Below are 19,279 nucleotides of genomic sequence, written 5' to 3'. Positions count from 1 at the left end.
AGATGAGGCTGAGCAGAACATGCAGAGAATGTCCCCTACTCACTGTGGAGACAAGCGTAGCAAACAGCTGATCTGAATCTTATGTTTCTGCAGCCTTTTCAAATAACATCCACAGTGTGAAGCTTTAAAATGAAATGCTGACTATTTGAATCTGCATTTGCTTCAGGTGGATCAGGATTGCAATTTGCCTGACTGTTTCATTCGTATCTGAGCATGCTAGCACCAAATGAATAGAAACATAGATTTGTAAAAAGGCGCATCTTTATCAAATGAGACCAAAGCTTTAGTGCTAATAAACAGGACAGACTTGGTTTTCACACATGCACGCTCATCGATGCAGCAGATAAAGCAAACAGAATAACAAGAACCATTTTGCAAATCCACACCATCCATTCTGCCACCTTCCTGTTTTGCCTCAGTTGCTATCATTAATTGGCATTAAGGACATCAGATGCTGCCATCTTCCTGAGCTGGCCTCATGTGTTTTTTCACAACAGTGGGTCTTCTTTTAAGAATTTCCACAGCTGATGCTCTGCTGCAAAGCATATTGAGGCATTATTCCAAGTCATCCCTGTGCCACACCACAGCTCTTCTCTTTTGACTTGCTAATCCTGCCACTCATAAATCTACTATGATCGAGGCCAGATGGTTGATGTGCTTCGATCCCCGACGTCTTCTGTGTTTCTTAAAATATAATGACTGGAACACATTTGGTTGGTAGGAGATCTGAGGCTGTGGTAACAGGACAGATGTTTCCATGATACACTCGACTGTGATGGTAAGAACTCAAAGTGACAGCAATAACACTTATCTGATGTTGGAATAAGATGACTGTGGGGACAACCAGCGCCAGTAGTGCTTACAATACCTACTCTGGTTATCTGACTGACCCACTCTAGAGGGATAAATGCTGGTCTCTTTGTATTATACATGCATAGGCAGCAATGCAGCTCAGTTCCAACAGGTTCATCGAAACAAATATCATGGTTAAACTACAGGTTCAGGTTTGTAGTGTCCAGCCCTAACTGACCAGATAAACTTGGACACTTCTGGCATCTGAAGGGCAACCAGATGATCATCTCAAAGTGCTTCAATAACTGATCCAGAAAGATACACGTTCTATAGATCCTGAAGATCACAAAAGTAGATGAAGAGAGCAACATGTATGAACGTTTCCAGCCTGGAAACCAAACGGGAGCACTGATGATGTTCACCCTTCATGATTGAAGAAGGACACGACTTCAACGTCTGTATGAAGATCGGTGATTATGGGTCTGAAGGTGGCTGGATGAGCCAATCTGTGCCTGGAAGGCTCGTCCACATGTCGGACATGTGTGAGTGGATGCTGCTGTGGAGGTAGAGTGCTCTCTGCTGCATGGGCCCCTGTTGTGACTTTGCTTCGTCAAGTTGGACTGTCCCAGGCAAGCGATTCCCATGTATTATGGTTGATGTCGAGGTCTTTGAAAGACATTTTGAGGCTGTCCTTGAATCGTTTCTTTTGTCCCCTGACTGTGCACTTGCCCTGGGACAGTTCCCAATACAGCAGCTGTTTTGGCAGTTGACTGTAAGACATTTTTACAACATGGCCTGCCCATCTGGCTTGAGCTTTCTGGTGAAAGCGACATGGCTACTCTACTGGATCTGCTCCTTTAAAATGTACAAATTGTGCATAGACAATGTTGCACACTTAAAGGATAGGAAATACTAAAATTGGTCCAACGGGGATGCTTTTATCACCATGCTAGACCTGAAAGACACTTTCATGTTCTAGGCATTGAAACTCACTTCCTCAAACTGTAGCCTAAAAAGGATCATGGTTTGGATCCACCTGTCCCCTAAGAGGAAAGGGTCACTGTAAATGAATACAATATTATTCTCAGAGATCACTTTAATCTTCGATGAAATGCTTCTATCCTGATGGGAGTGGAGACTACCAGGATGACAACGCTATGGCCTTTGTAGTTCCCAGATCTCAACACAATCAAACAGCAATGGAAGATTTTTGACCATCTTATTACTCATTAAAAAAACAACAAATGACAGAGTGAGGAAGACTGGTGTTCATCCCTCCATTAGAAATCCAGAAGCGCATTCTGTTGGTTATTCTTTTAATGTCTCGTTTGTCTGTTGATCTCAAATGCCACAATGTCTTACACCTTTCCAAAATATATGGACAAGGCACACATGCACGACCACTTCAGCTCTGAAAAAATGGTATTGCTTGGCTACATAGCATGGTCTAAATACTAAACCGGTATCTGCACTGTTAATTTGACTCATTGCCTGACGCAGAATTGTCTTTTCATTAGAAGACAAAATCCAGGAGGCAGCTGGGCTTTGTCAGGCTTTCAGCTTTAACAGCAAGGGATATCCAACTCCAGTATGTTTTGGCTTTGTGGAACTGGAAAAGTATCTGCAGGAAGCTCTTAAAAAGGTGGAGTCATTGACATAAAAGCAGCTTTATTCATCCTGAAAAAACTTCAAACTATCCATCAGAATCAAATAACTGGAATGTTGTGGCTTATGAGCAAATCAGGTCATCATTCAAATGTTATGATGCTAGTCTCACTTAGCCAGTCCATTCTGTGGAACATAATGGTCTGGTTGCACCACTCTACAATTCTGTTTGAGGTGAAAAATTATGTGGCGTATTATTCCGAAAAGGAACGCGGTGGAGTTATGTGACAATGGGTGTACGTTTGTCTGTGACTCTGTCTGGCCGTGTGCAACACTACTCAAAAACGGACTGACAGATTTAGATGAAATTTTCGTGGAAGGTCAGAAATGACACAAGGACCACCTCATTAGATTTTGGCAGTGATGCAGCTGATAGTTTGGATGCATGGATTTGTTAAGGATCCCCCATTGTGAGATATAGCGGTTGGCACGGTATCACCGTAACCATGACAAGTGAATGCTGTGTCAGTTACCTGCATCAATTTACTTGACCTACTCGACATATTTCAGTCATGCAATTCGGTATCTGTACATAACATACGCATGCACAATACATGCCTGTGCTCACTCAAGGTAATTTTTTTTAATTTGTTTAGTTAGTTTGTGGGTCGATCTATATGAAATGGCCAGATTGTATATGGCCATGATTTCTGAACACACAAATTGAGGACTGAATAATCTTGGCAGAGTACTGCACTCTCTGAGTGCTTTTCTTAGTTTGTTATTAAAAATATTAACAACAAACTAACTGTTAGGAATAATGGAGGAGCTCAGGTACAGGAAATGACAGACAATAAGTTATTATATGAATGAAGTTTAATTTCTCTTTCAACAAACTACAAATCCCAGATCAGGGCAAGAAACAGGAAGTACCCTGTTTTACAAGAAACAGAGGTTGCGCAGACTAGTGGCTCGGAGAACTAGTCACCAGTGCAAAACACCAGACAAAATTCCTCAACAAGAATTAAATACAAACACCAACGAAGCCAGTCTCCTAGCGCTTCCAATGTCACTCAATCTCAAAGGTACTTATGGTGAAGTTTAACAAACAGAAATGTTCAATACAAACTAGCTCTCTCTCACAGGTGCTCAGCTCTGACAACCAGCTGGCTCTTCTCTACTATTAATACGCAGGTAAATGTTTCTTAATTCAGGCAAACAATCGGTTTTTCTCTCAGTACTTAACGACGGAAGAATCTGGATACTCAGACTGGGTTCCAGGGCCGATTGGTGATTAGTAGTCGGCCGGCAGTCTATATGGTTGCTGGAGCGGGGCAACCATTGATGTGTGTGAGGAACGCCGGATGGCTGGAACGTCTCTGCCGAACTTCCTCAAACAAACGACAGATGAAACGTAGTTGGAACGGGGCAACCATCGATGTGTGGGAGGAACGCCGGATGGCTGGAACATCTCTGCCGAACTTCCTCAAACAGACGAAACGTAGTTGGTGGTCTGTGGCGAGGCAGGAACTGGTGCGGCTGAACCGGTGAAGGAATGGATGTTGCTATTGCTACAATCCGGCGCAGAGAAGCGGGCAGCGTCTGCTTATGAAGGAGGTGGTGAAGATCTGATGAGCTGCTCTCAGCTGCTTCCCCGCCCACCGGCCATGATTGCGAATAGAGAACACCTGTTGCCACTCCTGCCTGCTGAGCCAAGCCCAGAGAGAGAGGAAGAAAAGCATACAAAACAAAAACCACAAAATAGTGCTTAACTAGGCCCAGCTGCTGCTGGCCTGACACTAACATAAAAATAGCAGGGCTGCCTTACTGCACGATCTAAATCCTTGACAATACTTGAATTTTCAATGTGATAGTTTTCAGCTTGGTGGTTGTTGCTATAGTTTTCTGTCATAAAGAAAACAGTAACACACAGACAGCTGAAGGAAGGGTAAAGCCACTTGAAATAACTGGTGCCTTCTACCTGCATCCTACATCTGGTGAGTCAGAGTGTTATGATGCTTAATGCTACAGAGAACTTGTCAGTCCATCCTCTTTCTACTTTCAAAGTTGTTTGCAGCATTTTTGCACATGTGGTGTAGGGCTTCTTTTTTCTCCTCTGTTAGAGAGATTCACACATGGTAAACCAGTCATCCATGGTCGAATGGCACCACAGCAAACAACAACTCACCTGCACCATAGCATGATCCTAACCTGTCTGCAAATACTGAAAAGCATCACCCATAAAGATGGCATGATGGGCCTGGTGCCCATGGTGCCAACAGAAACAGGTTTATTCATGTGGGGTTATCAGTTACTCTGGTTTGTAGTAAACAGAATAGCTTCGTTTTAAAAAGCTGCTTTCATATGTGGTCCAGTTTCCATTACTTGTGCTGAGCAGGGGTCTAACTTTGTCAATGCATGATCAATCTCTTGTCATGGATAGTTTCGGAGAATTAAAAACAGCACTGAAAAGTATTTGTTCTCAGAGTTTTGGTGTTCTGTTTCTAGTCAGCCTAAACTAAGCCGTAGAAGAAGAGACTTGCCTCTTTCTGGTAGGAGGCTGGATTCCTAATTGACACAGCCACAAGTTTTAATTATTTCAGTGTGGCTTGTTCAAGGTTTTTCCATCATTTTGACGGGACAGATGCTGTAATACCAAATACCACAACACCTACGGCCCTCGGGAGTCACTGCTGTTGAGAACTTGTCTCTTAGAGGCATGAATCACATCGGTGTGGAGTTCAAATGCTCAATGTATGCAGTTAACAAAATATGACTCCAGATGCTGAATTTCGTCAAACCAAAGTCCATCATGATCAAGTATTTTATTTCAACTGAAATAATCAGTAATTATTGATAATTTTTAATAAGGAATAAAAGGGCTTACTTGAATTTTGTAACAAGTTTAGCTAATTTATCAAGTTACACAGGTATTAATGTCAATGTAACACAACAATGAAAAGCAAGCACATGTCAGAATTTACACATTAAAAAGGTGTAACAGATTTGTCTCACCTTCATAAATATGAAATAAAAGAAGCAAACAACACATGAAGTTTCCTGGATGATGGCCAGGGTGCATGGAGAAATTATTTCCAACTGTTAGAGAGCACAGCATAATTTCATCTGACATTATGCAGATGACACCCCACTATATGTTTCTATTCCAAGTCATATTCCAAGCATATTTTAAGAACAGTAAGACATGTAATTTTCCTTTCCTAAATTCAGAGAAAACTATTGTTAGGATTCTTGGAACTAAATACATCAGAAACACACTATTTCAACAGACTGTTCCTCTGGATGACTCTCTGAAAAACTTCCAAAGCACTGCAGCCTCAGTTCTGACAGGAACCAGTAACAGAGAACATATTTCTCCCATATTAGCTTCTCTTCACTGTCTCCCTATAAAGTCATCGAAAGAATTTATGATTTGTCCTGCCATGTAAAACTCATAATGACCAACCTACATCTTACCTTAAAGTTGTTTTACCATCCTGGAATCAGTTCCTAGTTTAGGTTCAGGAGGCAGACACCATCTCAACTTCTAAGATTAGGCTTCAAATTTTCTTTTTGATGAAGCTTATGGTTAAGAGATTTTTTTTCTGAAGTGTGACCATTAATCTTATTTTACTGCTCTTGTCTAGTGTCATTTTAGCTTCTGCTTAGGATTGTTGTCTGTTAGTTATGAGTTTTATTGGAATTTTGCATTTTGGATAGTAAAATTTCTGTGAAAGAATGTCTCTCCTCTGGCCTTGCCATCCTCAAAAGTGTTTATTGTTCTCTATTGTTGCATTGTATGCATTGTTCTCTTATGATATGTGAGTAGTTTTAGTTTTCTCAGTAGTGTAATCTTTAGCTCTGGTTGGATGTTTCTTTAGTCAGTTTATTTTTCTCCTGAAGATACACAGATTTATACTTTTTTTTAAATCAAAGAGTCAAATATCCTGCAATGCATCTGCCAATCATTTAGATTTAATTGTGAGAGTTTCATGCTGATCCCAGGGAAGAGTTCCAACTGTGAGTCACATAACTGTCTATGAGACAAATGAAAGGGATTTTTGCTGCTCGAACCAGAGGGAGTCGGTATCAGCTTCTCCTATTATGCAACAGCTTCACTTTCTTTAGCAGCTGTGTATGCCAAATCAAAAAACCAAACCTCAGTATCTCTGACCACATCACACATCCAAAGACTTTCTGGCAATAATAGATTACAGAGTTCTTAAATTTGTATATTTCTGATTTCCTCAATTTATTCAACTCTGCTCTTCAATCGTACTATAAATTATAGGCCAGTGGGAGCTCATTAAAGATAACATTCAGATAAAATGAAATGTTTTACCTTGGTAAAGTCTCCATGTGGTGTTTTTTAAATGTAAATAAACAGTCAACAGAAATATAACATCTTGCCATTATGTAGCACAGAGTAGTTTCAGAGTGTTTGTGTTTTTACTGAGTTGTAGGTGAGCTGAGCTGCAGTGCATGAAGTAATCAGGTCATTTTAAGGCAATATGGGATCATTTTCATGGAAAATAACTTCGAGATATATGACTTTGGTACACAGAGACAATTTTTTAGAGGTTAAATCAACAACTTAACCCAGAGACAAGTCTGTCATCAACAGGCTTAACATTGTTTATTTTCTGATGTAGTCATACTTTGACAGCTCGCTTTTTGTTTTGTTTTTTTGAAACAGAACCACAACAGAGAACAGTCCTGTCATCACTGAGCAATTAGTCACAATATACCACAACCATCCTGTGATTCAGTGTTATGTGGACAGCACCATACCCTACAGGGGAACTTCATGGATTATAGAGAGAACCTCAACATTTTCACTATAGAAAGCAGAAACTGGAGGAGAGAAAAGACACAATGTTAGTACCGTACTCTGCCAAGACTGCTAAGTCGTTGTATCATTTCTGACAGCTGAAATCTTGAAACAGTTAGTGGCAGAAATCCAGAGATGGGTTGTAATGAGTTACATTTACTCTGCTACATTTACTTGAGCAACGTTTTGAAAGAAAAAGTACTTCTGAGAGTAGTTTTTCTCTGCCATACTTTTTACTTTTACTTGAGTAGATCTGTGAAGAAGAAACGCTACTCTCACTTACACTGGGCTACACTTGACTCATTACTTTTTTATTTCCTTATTTTGCCAGAGAGATGCCCCCAGTGGATCTACCACATGACCGTGTTTCACCAATCAGACGAAGCAACAAAAAAACACTCCCAAATTTTAATCAATTGTTCCTTGTATCTTTTCCCAGTTCTGTTCTGATAAGTTCTGATAAGTCCACAGCGGTGGATTTGTAGTAGGACCACAATCATGTGATCGTCAGCAGGCAGCTGATGTAGTGTTCACTTGTTGTCATGGTTACAGTGATGCCATGCCTCTATCTCGCAATGATAGAGAAATCTTTAACAAATCCATGGATCCAGACTATAAGCTGCATCACTGCTAAAATCTAATCACTTGGTCCTTGTGTCATTTCTGACCTTCACCGTCAATTTCATTCAAATCATTTGGTCCGTTTTTGAGTAATGTTGCACACAGACAGACAGACAAACATACGCCAGTCGTAACATAACTCCACTGTCCCTTGGCATAATAACTGGTTGCTTGAGTAACAACAAGCAATAGGGGGATACAAATGCACTGAGTGACAAAGAGGAGCATAAAAAAGAAGAAATGAACTCAGTATATCACAGGAGGTCTTCCTGCATTTAAACCTATAGCAGCAGAACTAATGGTTGGATCAGGATGAGGTCCAGAACTTATTCCTGCTGCAATCTGAGAGAAGAGGAGATGAATGCATCAGTCTATTGTTGGATCAATCTATTGGAAATGGACATGAATACAGGAGGAGTTGGACAAAAAAAAAATGCCCGTAATCCTGCCAAAGAAAGCATTGCTAATGCTCTAATAATTTTTCACTACTGCCTGCGTGCTACCTCTGTGGAATAACGCCACTTGGCAGCAGGCAGTAGAACAGTGGGGAATATTGAAGAGGAAAACCTACTCATAAAGCTTGGAATTTATTCTTAATAGAGGCATATAGTTCTACGACTGAGGTGGTGTCCAGTGTTTCCTTTTCAAATGAGAAAATAAGTGCAAGACAGAGAGTACATAAAACGGTTTAAAATACATAGGTTCTTTAGTCCTGAGGGAATTTCCCTAACTGTATGATTTGTGCAGTCTGTAAAGAAAATCTCACTTATTAATCATCTGTGCCACATGTTTGCCAGTTGGAAAATAGAGTTCAATTGGTATGAAGCGAGACCACATCTGGTAGAGATCTGTCATTGCAGCTGTTTAATATTAGGCTACAGTTGTGTGCATGTGTGTGAGTCTGCTGGCTTGCTTGAGATCTGTCTCCTACATGATATAACCCTAAAGAGAGTTGTTGCTTGGGGCTATTATGAAATGGTGCTGAAAAAATCGACATGCTCTGACATATCTACTCCTCCTTCTTTGCTTTTTCCAAACTTATCTGGTGCAATTAAAAAAAAAAAAGAAATCCCTGCAGCTTGATGGATGCTGTGGGGAGACCAGAGTGATGCATGGGGGACTTCACATTGTGTGAAGGTTTTCTTTTTTGGGCTTTTTCCAGGTTTTCCCCGTAGTGGCACCATGATAACCCCAAACACACTACTTCACCTCCTTTCACAATGCAGCAGTTTCCCAGACGCCTTGGCCGGTTCTACCCTGGGAACAGGAACAGTGACTTCCAAATGACATCAACAACTAGGAAACCTGCTGCACGCATCCCGTTTATTATTGGCCGACACACGTTCGCAGTGTTAGTGTCAGGGCAAAGGGTCTATTTTCCCTGTTTGGCAACAATATAAAGGCAAAAAGGCAGCTGGTGTCTGAGCCAGGATAGGTGGCTACTTCCTCTCTGCTCAGGTCCTGCTCAGGAAACTGTTGATACACAAAGATGACGGCAGGGATGGATGCAGGGAGATAAATTCAAGGGCATGAATGTTTTTCTTGTTCAGCAGTTCTCAGTTCGGATGCATTCCAAAACAAAAAACAAAAAAACTGGCAGAAGCATGTTTGATATGCTTAGGATCATAAGTTCTGGTCATTTGAATACTTGTTTTTAAAGGTTCTATGTTTGATATGAATATTAAGTTACAGATATATACAGATGGGTGGAATTAAAGTACCTTTATGGTGCACATAGCCCAGGGGTGTCAAATTAGTTTTAGTTCAAAGCCCACATTCAGCCCAATTAGAGCTTAAATTACAACATTTTAAGGCATAAAACTCCAAAAAAAAAAATAGGTTCTTCAAATGTTCACATTTAATGAACAAAACATCATGAACAACCTGAAGTTTCTTCAGAAAAATAAATTAAATTTCAGCAATTATATGCCTCAGTTTATGACTTACACATTACAATTTACAGATCACAGCGTGTCTTCAAAGGCACAAAACATTTAGTCATGATCAGAACAACAGTCGGACAAGAAAAGACAAAAAACATCAAAAAACAAGACAAAATATTACAAAAATAAGACACAATATGACAAGATCAAAATGACCAAAAAAATTTGACAAACAACGCAAAACAAAATGGAAAAGAGACAAAATATTAGACAAAAAGTTACAAAGCAGCAAAAAATGGACAAACAAAAACAAGACAAAAATTACACAAAACAAAACGCAAAATAAGAAAAATAGGACAAAAAACACGCGACAAAAAGGAAACAAAACGTCAAAAACAAGAAATGAAACAACAAAAGTCAGACAAAAAAAGACAAAAAACAACAAAACGAGACAAATATTACAAAAATGACACACAAAGTGACAAAAGAACAATGAGCAATATAATATTTCACTTTAGAATCAAAGCAACTTGTCTAGAAATTATTTTAAATTTATGGTTTTTCAAATTTATAATCTGCAGTTAAAGTTTTCTCTGTAATTTTTACTTTTTGCGAAATCGTCCCACAGGCCGGGTTGTACCTTCTGGCGGCCCATTTTTGACCCGAGGGCCACATGTTTGACATCCCTGTACCCACTGTAAGCATGATGATTGCACACATGCCAGGTAACACATGGTGCTTAAAGCAAGTCCTGTGTAGTATTTCAATTTATGTCAGGGCTCCCTCCTCACCCCCATCCTTCCCACCTGACATCCCAAATACTCCTTTTCCCATCTGTTCCTCTCTCCTGTTCCTCTCCCTCTGTCTCCTTGGTCTCCCATCCGCTCCTCTACCCCTGTCTCTCCCTCTACAGCTCGGCGCCTGAGTGGAGTTCAGCTTCCCGGCTGACTCCACTCAGGCAATCAACCACCTCTACGGCTCCCGGACAGCTGAGGGACATCACTCTGATTACTCACCTCAGCAATAAGAACCGGCTCATCCTTCCACTCCCTGCCAGATTGTTGAACAAAGACCCCACAGTCAGTTTGCTCTCTAGCCTCCTGTTAAATCTGTTGAGTTTGCCAATTCTCTTATGTTGTTTTCTCCTGCCCCTCGCCTAGATCCAGCTGTCCGGGATCCCCGCCGTCCTCCTTCCCCTCCGGCTCTCCCCAACCCATTCGTCACCGGTTTCCCCCTCACTGGACCCCCCCCGTTCCTGCCTGGACCCCCCCGACCTGCTTCCCTCCCAACCACCCGGAGACCCACAGCAGCAAGCCTGCTGCTCGTCACCTCCCGGAGCCTCCAGACCCACCTGGCCAAGCCCCCCACTACACCAGCCGCTCCCCACTCCTGCACCCTGGTTTTCCCCCACCGAGCCACTATTCACTCCCTCACAATAAAGCACGTTCTCATTCCAACCAGCCTTGGTAGTGTGGCTCTCTGCTCGGGTCTGACCCGCTAAGCCGTGACAATTTAATATGCAACAATTCAGTGTCATGGGTGATATTACTTTACTACGTCAGAGTCGTTCTCAGTTCTGCCTTTCTGTGCTAGTCTTATTCTCGGGTATTTTTATTTCCAGCAATGATTCATGCTCACACCTTATTGCTTTTCTGCTAGGCACAGCATTTCTCATGTTATATAATTTTGTTGTCTGAGAAGCATCTGGCAAAAGAATTTACTCTGGCATTTATAAAGTTTTATCTTATCTTAATATGAGCAGAGACTGAACAAGAAGACTCTCCCTCATCTACACCTTTATAAATCATTTTTATGTAGTGTTTCCTTTAGTCGTCGCTGCACTTTGTAGCTTCCTGCTTTACACTGACGGTGCCTAAACACAGTGGAAAGCTCTCAATTCTCCAGAAATCATGTGGTGTGACTGTCCACCAGAGACCGTCAAGTCTCAATAGGACTATACGAAAGAGGCCGATGTGTGCCCATTATAGCCTGAATAGAAAAAACAAAACTGTGAGTCTGAACACATAGATGCAGAAACCTGAACCCATGACTCCCACAGTGAGGGAATCCAGTCACTCTGCTAAGCTGTAGGAAGCATTTTTCTGCCATGGTTTGGCACTTTCCCTGTAAAGGAAGGAATCAGTGTAAATCAGTGCAAAGTTGTTCTGGGTGTTCACCTTTATCCTGTGCTGAAACATTTCTAGTCTGGTGGGGGTGATCTCTTCCAGAATAACAAAACCCCCATTCAGAGGAGTTTGTGAATGTTGGCCTTTGCAACCATCAGATCTCAACCCAGTTTATGGGGATTTGAACTAACACATGTAAAACCAATCGGAATTTCTTAGGTTATGTTTTATTTATATGTTATTCATCTGTAGATCTTCTGTTCATGATCAGTTTCTTGTATATCAAGTCATTTTCAAAGAAACTAACCCCTCGGGTGTTCAGAGTTACAGGTTGGCTGCTGTTTATAACAATGTCAGTGTGTCTGATACACAAGGGTCAAAAATAGAGATTTTAGGACTTCTCAAGTTTGAAGTGTCAGTCTAGATAGATTCCTGGATCATATTATGAAATGCCAGTTTTCACATGGCTTGTAAAATCACACCATACAGAAAAAAAACAAACTTTATTGATCCTGGTGAAAGTGCTGGTGCAACATACTGCTCAGAAGTGCAGTAACTGGTAGAAAATCAATTCGATTTAAGTACAGTACACGACTTAAAATAAAGCAAGTAAGCTAAAATATGACTGGAACAGAAAAGTTAAAAGGCAAAGATTGAATATGCAAACTATTTACAACAAGTCATTGGGAAAAGATTTTGTGTTTACTCTCATGCTATGAATAATCTGTCAGAAATACCAGGTTTTTGTCTTTAACATGTAAGGATAGAAGAGACGTGTTCGACTACCCTGATCACCACCATCAACCAAACACCAAAGATCTTTTTGAAGCATGAGTTACCCAAACATCTGAGATACTTTATGATGGATTTTCTTTTAATTTGTCATCCATCTGGGGCAATAATACAGCAATAAATCTGCTATGCAAAGACACAAGAGTACATCAAAACGTTCTCATCCTCACCAGGAAACAAGGGGCGTGACTCCCATCTTGGGGCTTAACTGTAAACTTTAAAGCTTCATAGCTCCGTCCACAAAAACACAAATGTTTGAAACAATTGATCAAAGAATGAGAGGAAAGCTTGGAGCTGGCCGCTGATGTTGCTCCAGGGCAATGTGCAGTCCCTCCAGGATTTTGTGGGCTTTTTTCCAGATTGTTGTGGCCTAAAATGCCTGAATTCGCGACAGCTTCTCTAAAAAATTTCGATGTAAGTTGTGATGTTTTAAATGGATTTATTGGAATGAAATTGCAGGAGACAGTGACAATTGCCAAAAAGTTGATTTTTTTTTAGCTTTTAGAACATGCTTCAACATTTTAATTGACAATATTTATTCCTAATCTAATTCTTTAACCCATTTAAACAAGCTGTCATACCACTGTGAGAAATTAACAGCCGTCAGATACTGGTTCAACATGAAGTGGTTGGTAGATTAAAGGCACAAAATGATCATTTCCTATTGAATGAATCATATTTATCTTTAGCAGAGAATTAACATCTGTGTTGTAATCTGAGCTTCCTGACTTGCGCATACTGGTGCACGTGAGTCCCTCCCGTTGAAACTGTTGGACCTTCCAGATTTCTAAGAAGAACATCGATGACCTGAGCCCACTACATTACTCATGTTATTTACCTAATTTATGTGCAGTTATCGGTTCAGCTGAGTGTGAGATCCTCTACTGCTGTTTTATTGTTAATTTCTGCTTCTCGTTTGCAGTGTCCACCGTGTGTTTACTGTGCTCTTAGGTGTTTTTCTCCATTAATCCGTGACACTCAAATCAAATCAAAGGAACGACAGCTGAGGTGAAGATAACGTGACTTGAGTTGACAATGTCTCGTTATGGCCATTCAATGGATTTTTCAATGCTAACGTGGGCTAATGGTTGCATCCGGATACATTTTTTTTAGCTCACATAACCTTTTCTGGTTGTCGGTAAAAGTAAAGGGAAGGAGGGAGATGCAGATCCTGTTCTGACATTCATCTGTTTTGAAAGTCATACACTGATTTTAATCTAAAACTTGTGTTGCCCTTGTGTGTTGTGCTTTCACTTACTGGATATGGTTTAAACAAAGAAATTCCTATCTGCCCATTAATCTCTCCTGTCTTCAGCACTTAGCCAAAAAGTCAAAGGTCAATTGCTGCTGACAGAGAGGATGTAAGAGTCTGAAAAGGCGAAGGGAGAATGAGACACACTGAGAAAAAAAGGCGGCACTGACAGACTCTTTCTGCTTTATCATTCAGTATTTGTGCGAGCAGTGATCTGGCTGTGCTGCAGGTGGTGTAAGCATTTCTGTCCGCTCGAGCATCTGCTGTATTCCCCTGACTAAAGATTTCATGCTGATCCACAGCCGTACTGAGTAAAAAAGAAAAAAAAAAGATGGGATCCTGACAAAACATTCTTATGTGCTTTAGATATTACCATTTTGCTTCCAGCCCCAGTGAACACAAAAAATGTACCACAAGTTCATTGGTTTGAAGGTGGAATAGTGTGTATTACCTGTCCTCCTCCCATTCCTGTCCGTCTTCTCCCCGGTGTCTGAAAAAATAACATGCTGCAGTCTGCCTTTTCTTTCCACTCCTTTTTTTTGTGGTTTTCAAGAGTTCAGGAAAACTCGATTGTCTGAAAATTGAAAAATTGCTTTCATATGATAAACCCTGCGGAGGTAGCCATTTCCAAAATTCCTAAAGTGCTAACAACCAACAAATTCCCCTTTTGGATTTTGGATGAAGATAACTGTACTTTATAGAATAGATCTGAGCAGTTTTTTGAGAAAAATAACATCCTGCATTCCTGAAGAGCGATGACAGATTTGTGCGCTGAAAAGAAAATTATGACTTTTTTTTTTCAATGCAGGTCTTTCACTCTTTGTGGTCTTTTACTTAGTTGTGGTAATTCCAACAAATGTCTCACACTCAACTCCTTCTCTGTAGAGCAGTGGCCCCCAACCACCAACCCGAGGGTCATTTGGTACCGGGTCGCACAGAGAGAATAACAATGGTTTATTTAATATTTTATTTCAGGTGGAGTCTGCAGGGTATTTTATTCAGAAGAGTGATGAGATCGTCTTGCTGTCTGTGCTTGTTTTTCGCACTTGATGTTAAATGAAGCTTTCAATCTGCCAAAATTAATAAAAAACAAACGTCTCTAGAGAGCTGCTTTTTTAAAGAGGGAGAGACTTGATGCTGACAGAGGTAATAGGTAAATATTGAGCAAAAACAATGTACTTATTTAGTACTCTAAAAACAGGTGGAGTTATGTGACGATCAGCGCATGTTTGTCTGTCTGTTAGCAACATTATTCATAAACGGATCTGTATGGAATTTCCATGGAAGGTCAGAAATGACACAAGGACCAAGTGATTAGATTTTGGCAGTGATGCAGCTTATAGTCTGGATCCATGGATTTGTTAAAGATTTTTCTATCGCTGTGAGATAGCGGCACGTCGTCACTGTAACCATGACGACAAGTGAAGGCTACATCAGCTTCCTGCTGACGATCACATGATTGTGATCCTACTACAAATCCACCACTGCGGACTTATCGGGATTTTTCCATTTAAATGATACAAGGAACTATTGATTAAATAGTGGGGGTGTTTCTGAGTCCCATCAATTCCCGTTACATATTTAGGTCACATGACTCGGTATCCGTACATAACGTACACATGCATAACACACACCTGTGCTCAGCGCAAGGTCATTTTTTATTAGTGATTTCATCTGTCGTAAATGATACAACGACTGAGCAGCCTTTGTGAAGTACTGCGCTCTCCGAGTGCTTTTCTTGTTTGTTATGTGAGGACCGGTCTGCAGAAAATTGTCTTGCTTGAATCCTGTCTGTAGTGCAAAAAAGGTTGTGGACCGCTGCTGTAGAGCACAAAAGCAGCACAAGCCTCCTGAAACCTTCCAAAGACTAAATTTGATTTTGATAGATTCTATAAATAAAAACAAGGAGCAGTTTTATGCATTTTGCAGGAAATGAAACAACACTGTACTCAAGCATGTTAGTCAGGTCAATAGGTCATGCTCTCTGCCACAACGTTTGCTTATTTTTGGCTCATCTTGCATTGACTATAATGAAGTTACACATAATAAAGAAGTGCAGTCACACCATTCTTCGGAGAGCTGTGTGGACAGCTTGGAATTTTCTATGTGGTGAGTTGATGATTTCCCGGAGTGAGGGGGATTTTGAAACGGTAACAAAGACAGTGCAAAGAGAGGACAAAGTTGTCTAAAATGTGCAGCCAATCGTGGGCTTATACCCAACATCTACATCCGCTGAGTCACATTACATACAACAAAAGGAGACGAGAGACTGCAGAAACACACAAAAGGGTCTTAGAGGCTGCTACACAGGACTGTTCTTTGCTGCCTGTGCTTCCATTCTGAATTATTCCATCTCAAATCATCAGGGACCTTCAGCTAAACCAGCTCTGATTTGCTTGAAACTTTTTTTAATCATAAACAATGGGGATTAAAAATGGTGTCTGAGGAATTTTAGCTCGGTATATCAAATAACATACTTTATAGGGCTATTTTGAACCACAATATCTCACAAACTATTATAGATAATAGGCTTAATATTTTCACTGTAATTTTTCATTACGTCATTGATTCTGAATTTGGACAAGTAGATCAAACAATTACAAATTATGTTTGAGCTGAAATATGAAAAAACACAAAGAAGTGAGCACATACTAACAGAAAAATTGAAGATCCAGACGCCACCTACTGATATTTTGTGGACTATTTGTAGCTGCATGCCACAACAACACAAAACTAAACATACAGAACAGATGTTAAAGGCACTATGGAGGATTTTTTTTGTTGTTTAATTTGTCTGATTCACATAAAATGAATATACTGACCTTTAGTGGACTTGTATGTATGGTTTCTAAAAAAATAAAAACAATAAAGAATAACTGTGGACATGGCAGGACCTGAAAAACATCAGCCAATCAATGCGCTGGGACCGAGGCGTTTGCTTTACTCCCTTTCCTGTCAATCAAAAATCTTCCGGCTCAGGCCTAGTTACGTAGCTTACGTACGCCTTGGACTTACGTGTTTTCTGTATGTGTTGCTTTGGTATAGCTTCGTTAAAAGACAACTTCACGAGTGCTACGCAAGTTTCTGGAGGGGGGCGTTTCTTCGTAAATGTTAAGAGGGGGAGGTTAGAGGGGGGTGAGGGAGAGGTTGTATGTGCGCATGCGCATGCTACGTTCAAAGTCGTAGGAAATTAAATCTCCTCTAATGCCTTTAAGGAGAAATACTTGGTACAGAAAGGAAGGTAATTTCCTTGAACTTTCAGAGCTGATTGAGCAGGTAGGACAATTTGCAACGCAAAAACAAAAACACCAGTCGATAGTCTAATACACATAAAACAGAGTTTAAGCTTAATATGTTGTTACGTCCTAAACCGAACCCTAACTTCTCCCCTTAAAATACAAACCCCGGATTTGTACCCAGTACCACCACACTTACCTAAAGCCAAACAACATATACAAACAGTTTCCCCTGGCGCCTCTTTGTGTTTTGTTTGTGTTCCTGTGTGGTCGGTGGATTCTGGAGCCACTGACTGTAGAACTACAAGCTGACTATGGATATCAGAGCTACTGTTGCGGTGCGTCGCTACTAGCCATAGCGAGGACGTGGTTCCTGTTAGCAGCTTGCTAATTTTGGTGAGAACCTACTTGTAACGTGAGTTTTCGAATGTTGTGTGTTAAGAAGTGTGTATGATTTGAGGCACCAGTTTTATTTAGTTAATTAAGCACACTCAGTACTCATTTGTATGATTTTCTGTTATTTGTGGTGGGTGTTAAGGAATTTAGTTTTGTTTGTGTTTAGCTAGTTTAGAAGCTACTGGTTCTCATTCCATTTCATTCACCTTCCATATTGTATATATCTGGCCTCTTTTGCAGATGTTGTCATTTTTAATATTGTTTTGTTGTATATCTACATTTTATTCTATTATTTAATGTTGATATTTTATTTCTTATTGCTTGTTGTGCACCGTCAGGCGGAAGCTATTTATGTTTTCGTCATGCCATGTATGATGACAATAAAGCCATTCTAATTCTAATTCTAAGCCTTCGTTTGGTTTTATTTGGTTCTTTGATTTAGCAGCATCCACCAGTTGTTTTTCTTTGTGGTGTTCTTTAGTGAGCAATAGACTGCTTTACCTAAACTATTCACATCTGATTACTTTTGTTACACGCAGCTGACCCTAGCGGATGGTTGTAACAATGTGAACACTTCTTGAAAAATGTGGCAAAAGTGGGTCTGCAAACAGTTTTTTAAAAGATTATGTCTTATAAAGTATTTGATACACCAAGGTAAAATTTCGTGAACACCTTTATAAACATCAGCGCAACAAAAATCAGGCAAACTGGTTAAGGAGATCTTGTTCTTTGTTAAAATCTCCTCAATGTACTTTTCTTCTCTGCTATTCTGTCCAGTGACGTTGTAAATTCCACAATAAGTGACCTGCATGATGCAGTCCTCTATTTAGTAATAAGATAAAATTAAAGACAAGTTAAAGGAATGTAACTTCTACTTATATAAGCACAGGATTCACTCTAAATTAAAGAGTTATGGTAGAAAATCCAATTAAGACAGACCATGACCTGATAATGCATGATAATCTATTTAAGGAATTAAAACATAACTAAGCAGGAATATGCCAGAAGTATCTTCATCTAGATTCATATGAACCGCTTGCAAGAAATCTGTTAAATATTTCCTTTCACGGGGTTCGTTTTCGCCCGTCTGTGTGCATTCATGTCCCCTGCTCAGGAGGTCAGAGCTTTGGTCCAAACACGGGTCTTAGAGGACAGTTTTCAGCCGCCTCTGGCAAACAAAGATGCGTTAAAGTCTTTCATCCTCCAGTTGATAGATGGCGCCTCTGACTACCAGGCCACCCCGGTGTGGAGACATGTGTGGCCGCGAGTGAGGAATGTCGAGTGTTTGTCCACCATTTGTCTGGCTGTTGCTTCTGCTGTGTTGGTGTACACATGCAGATCTTCCAGGTCATCTCTGCAGCAGAGGTGCTCACTGGCTCTAATGCAGCTCTCATGCATCCCATTACCGCCTGGCAGACAGCGGAACTGGGGACACAAAGCTGCCAGTTGTGTGTTTTTTTTCTCTCTCGGTGAGATAAGTATACATCGTGCGTCTGTGGCGAAGGCATTTCACAGCGGTTGATTCTTTTTCTACTACGACAACAACAAAAAAGAAGGCCTGGGGAGGTGGAAAGACGATTGGATTCAAAAAGCACATCTGAATGTGATTCAAATTCTTTATCACATTTACTCAGAGGATATATAAAATTGGCTCTGAAATCCTCATGTGACAGGGTTTTCAGAGATATACATATTTCCTCTGAGCTTGTGAAACGTCTACGGTTGTGTGTGGAGGTCCCAAAGCA

The sequence above is a fragment of the Acanthochromis polyacanthus genome, chromosome 10 (genome assembly GCF_021347895.1).
Source record: "Acanthochromis polyacanthus isolate Apoly-LR-REF ecotype Palm Island chromosome 10, KAUST_Apoly_ChrSc, whole genome shotgun sequence".
In the NCBI taxonomy this organism is placed as follows: domain Eukaryota; kingdom Metazoa; phylum Chordata; class Actinopteri; family Pomacentridae; genus Acanthochromis; species Acanthochromis polyacanthus.
This window is presented reverse-complemented; position numbering follows the sequence as displayed.